Source organism: Poromitra crassiceps (assembly GCF_964638095.1).
Source record: "Poromitra crassiceps genome assembly, chromosome: 20".
Lineage (NCBI taxonomy): Eukaryota > Metazoa > Chordata > Actinopteri > Beryciformes > Melamphaidae > Poromitra > Poromitra crassiceps.
Window position 1 is genome coordinate 18,616,094 of NC_139637.1, and position 4,754 is coordinate 18,620,847.

Genomic DNA, 4,754 nt, shown 5'->3' on the forward strand with positions numbered 1-4,754 from the left:
TTGTTCTTTGTCTTGTCTCATCACCCAGAGCACCTTCTGCCACGTGGCGGAGAGGAGAAACCACGTTCTCTGCTGGTAGCCCAGACTGCAAGCCTTCTGAATGCCCCTCTTGCCACTGATCACTGACACTGATTGCACTATGACATCACTGATGACATCACACTTGCTCGAGTGACATCACTGATGACATCACAATTGCTCCAGTGACATCACTGATGACATCACTGGTGACATCACAATTGCTCCAGTGACATCACTGGTGACATCACAATTGTTCATAGGTCTCATAGTCTCATTGTTCATAGGTTTGTAACATAGACTGTTATTGAAATGTGACCAGTAAGTTTCAGATTTGTCCAGTAAGATAAATTCCGCTCGGTAGGCACTGCAGGGCACTCACATCCCAGAGAAGCCCACTTTTCAACGGCCAAACAAAATGTCTCCATAAGTTATGACATCACCTGCGTATCGCGTTTTACTATGAAATACGTCACAATAAGGAAGTTACATCCTCTCCAAATGTAGTTTCAGCTCGACTTTAGACAATTACCGGACAGATTCATGAACATCAACATAAGGGGTAAAAAAGCTCACCACAATCTGATCCTCAGTAATGCCACTTGGCGTCCGTCCACTTTGTTCTTGACATAAGCTGTGTCTGTTATGCAGAGGGAAGGCAGTGATGGTAAACGCTAAATGAACTGTATTAATATTTTATATAAGTCTATTGACTACCCAAAGTGCAGCCATGGAAGGCGCTAACTGCTTGTCGAGAGCAGTTGGGGGTTCAGTGTCTTGCTCAAGGACACTTCGACACACTACTTCGTCCCCTCCCACTTCGTCCCCTCCCTGGGCTAAAGCTTGTTTTATACTCGCCGTGCCGTGAAGGGCGCGGGGGAGGAGCGAGGGGGCGCGAGCGTCAAATGGCGTCAATGTGTTGGGCGCGACCCCCGTAGGCCGCCCACCGCGTACCTGAAGATCTTTCTCGCAGCGCGACCTCCGCACGGCTTCTCTCCAAACATGGACGCTTTCGAGCCACTGAGCCCTGAACACTGAGCTGTGTTTTCACCACATTTCTTGACCCATGTGGTAGGCTGAACTTTGATTTGCAACTGTTCGTTTTTAGTCATTTCACAAAGTAAATGTGTTGTGTTGAGAGCATGTTTGAGAGAGATTAAAAGCAGCACAGAGTAGGCTATCAGGGCTGAGAACTGAAACGGCTATTCAGTAAAAACAAGTTTGGTGATTCATTCATGTGCTGATGTACGGTCGTTTGAGAGTGAAAGCGCACTCAGTACTGCACATAATAGCGTTTCATTGTGACTTTTCACGGGCTGTTCTCACTATTACCATTGTACAATGTAACATGCTGATCACTTCTAAGTATAAAAGCATCTGCCCCAGCGGCCCAAGGTCCGCACGTGACTCGCGGAGCCTAGCTCAAGTATAATGAGCCCTTAAAGCTTAATTTATACTTATTATAAAGTGTCGCTCAGCACATGGTCGCAGACGGAAAAAAAGAAAGTGTCGCTTATGGTGTTGCATTCATACTTCAGAGGACGTTCGCCTCGGTTCAACGGTCACGTGACACTCGAACGCTATAAGCAGCTGCAGAGGGAACGAAATGCACAGTGAAACCACCTCGGAGGCAAGATGTAACGTACTTGGCTGCAGCCGCATATAAACGGCACACAACCACACAACTCACCTCCTCTCTCTCTGGGAAATTGGGCACGACGTTCTTTGTGATTTTCACAAAGTCATACATCAAGGACAGGCTGATAAAAATAGCGGGGACACGTTCATTCATTTCAATCCAGCGAAAACTAGCAGGTGGACCCCAACCAAAACAAAGAAGAGCGCGTGCCGTCTATATAGCCAATCAGACTTGCGCGATACTATGACGTAGTCAGCGACACCAGACATTTCACCAGGTAGCAGACACTGCTGCTCGCCGACACTTGAAAAGTGTCGACTCAAGTCTTCATTTCTGTCGGCGACCGTTTCAAAAGTGTCGGCAGACGAAGCATAAATTGGGCTTAAGCCCCCAATCTCTTCAGACCCTAGAAACGTCCCCGCTGTGCATTCATGTGTGTGTCTCTCTCTCTCTCTCTCTCTCTCTCTCTCTCTCTCTCTGTTTGAGTGTGTTGGTCTCTCAGGTGTCCCTGGTGTGTGAGGGGCCTCAGAGAGAGCGGGGCCACCTCCGGCGCCGGGCACGGGTCAGAACCATGTTTCACCTGGCTCAGCACCGCCAGGCTTTCTCCGCACATCTTCTGGCATCGAAGCCCCAGTTTCTTCCAGCGGATTCATCATAAATCCATTTAGAAGCTGTTTCCTCAGAACAGGACCGTGCGGCACAGACGTTTTTGAGAGCAGTCCAGGTCCAAAAAGGGCACCGACACGCACAAGAGTTGCTGCTTTTAATGAAGGAAAATGCATTCAATATAGCCACTAATCCTCAAAAGAGGGATTTCAGAAGCACAGTCTCAGTGGGTTAAGGGGGGATTTCGTTTTTTTTCAACCCTATTTTCCACACTGTATGTGTCTAAGGCAGTGGTTCTCAAATGGGGGTCCGGGGACCCCCAGGGGTCCGTGGCACTTTGCCAGGGGGTCCGCGAAAAGTTTTCAGGAAAAAAAATAAAAATAAAATTGTGTGTGCAAAAGCTTCAGAGTTCAACGAAAACATTGTATGCTTTAAATCTAAAATGTTTCATGTCTTACATTCTAATCAAACCTATCAATTTAAAAGTCAAGCATGTTACCGTGGAAACAATTAAGCTTAGCCCAAAATCACAAATCAGAATGAGGGGCTCCCCGGTATATTTTCTATCTTGTAAGGGGTCCTGGGCTGAAAAACATTTGAGAACCTCTGACTTACAGTATGGGGCTAACAACAGCCTAATACTAATCAAAATGCTGTGTGTGTTGTAAAAATATACTGAAAAATATGTTGAATACACCAATGCATAATTGAATATTTTTTTGTCACAGTCTGCTGAAGATCTATCAGTGAGTTTAGACTGACCTCTTGTGCTTAAGACTGGTCATTGCAGTGCAAACCTCGGAGGTTGGACTTATACTTTAATTCATTTTATCTCACTATTGGGCTAATACACCGAAACACAAATGGCCATAATTAATAAGAGAACAAAATAAAATACGCAACACACAACGAGAGAAAGACAAAGAGACAGAACACAAAAACAAAGACAATCATAGACGGGGAGACAGATACATGAATAAGATTTAAATAAGATATTACTCATCCAATCAATGAACTATGAACTACTGTGTACGACGAAATTATGTCGTGCTGTTTCTCAGTCCGCACTACCGATCCTACAGAGTACCACAAAGTGAAAGCTCAATCTAAATTCTGTTCAAATTTGACGTCAGTTAGAATGAATCACAACCGACTCAATCACTGCTATGCCGCCACAAAGTGCAGCCCACGGCAGGACAATGATGACGGGAATAGAGAGCCAAAGTGGAACGTCACTTCCTGCTTCAGCACTGTACCAGAGATTTCCATCTGCCATTTATTTTCCCATAGACATTTCGTAAAATGCTTATAAAAATAGTTTCACTTGTTCAAACCAAACGGTTCAGCTATATTTAGAAACAGGAGAGACCACATAACAGTTCACTCAGACCAAAACATTAAAACAATTGCGGATTTAAAGAAAATATTTTTCCGATGTCGTTTTTAAAGTTTTGGTCCTAGTGAAATGTTCTATGGTCTCTCCCGATTCTAAATATACCTGAACCGTTTGGTTTGAACAAGTGAAACTATTTTTATAAGCATTTTACGAAATGTCTATGGGAAAATAAACAGCGGATGGAAATCTCTGGTACAGTGCTGAAGCAGGAAGTGACGTTCCACTTTGGCTCTCTATTGGTGAGGAAGGACACAGGAGCAGCAGCGGCGCAGAGAGGGGTGTAGGGGGAGCGAAGGAGGGATCAAGAGGAACAGAGGGAGGGCCGACGGAAGGCTAGACGGCCGGAGGGGGAGGAGACATGGCATGCCTCCAGCCTTATTTAGGGAGGAATATCATGTGGTTTGTCTAGAGGTCCAGCTGCTCCCCTGGGGAATGTCCAGGAATAGACAGAAAACCGGAGGCAGAAGAGAGGGAGAGACAGAGAGACAGGGAGACAAAGTAGAGAGAGAGAGAATTAAAGAGCGAGCGGATGGATAGGCTAACTGTCCTCAATTCTCTCATTTTGCAGTTTATGTCTTTCTTTCTGTTCAGGCTCTCCTCGCAAGAAAAACGACAACATTGGTCGATTTCCAAGGGGGTTAAAATGACCATTGTTAACGAAGGCGACCTCTTGCGGTCGTGTGAGTAAGTGCATGCGTGTAAGTGCATACGCCAGAGTCGGGAAGAGGGGGGTGTGGGGGGGGCGACCTCTGGCGGTCTTAAACGTAACGACGCAACGACATCTGATATTGAAATAGCGCGCCGACAAGTAAGGGTGGAGGGGTGGGGGGGAAATGGTGGACCGGTAACTTCCTCATCTTTCAAGTGAGAGAGAAAGCGAGAGAGGTGGGTCCACGTCCCCGACGTGGTGCGTTTTTAACCGTTTAGCCCAAACCATAAACCTTAACCAAGTTGTTTCATTCGACGAACCTTCAACTGAATTGTTTTAGTTGCCTAAACTTAAGCTGTTTGTCAAATTAACCGTCGCGATGTTTCAAATTCCACGCGAGGTGTACCGCCTGCACGCACCGTTTGGCTCATATATGTCCTTTTGAA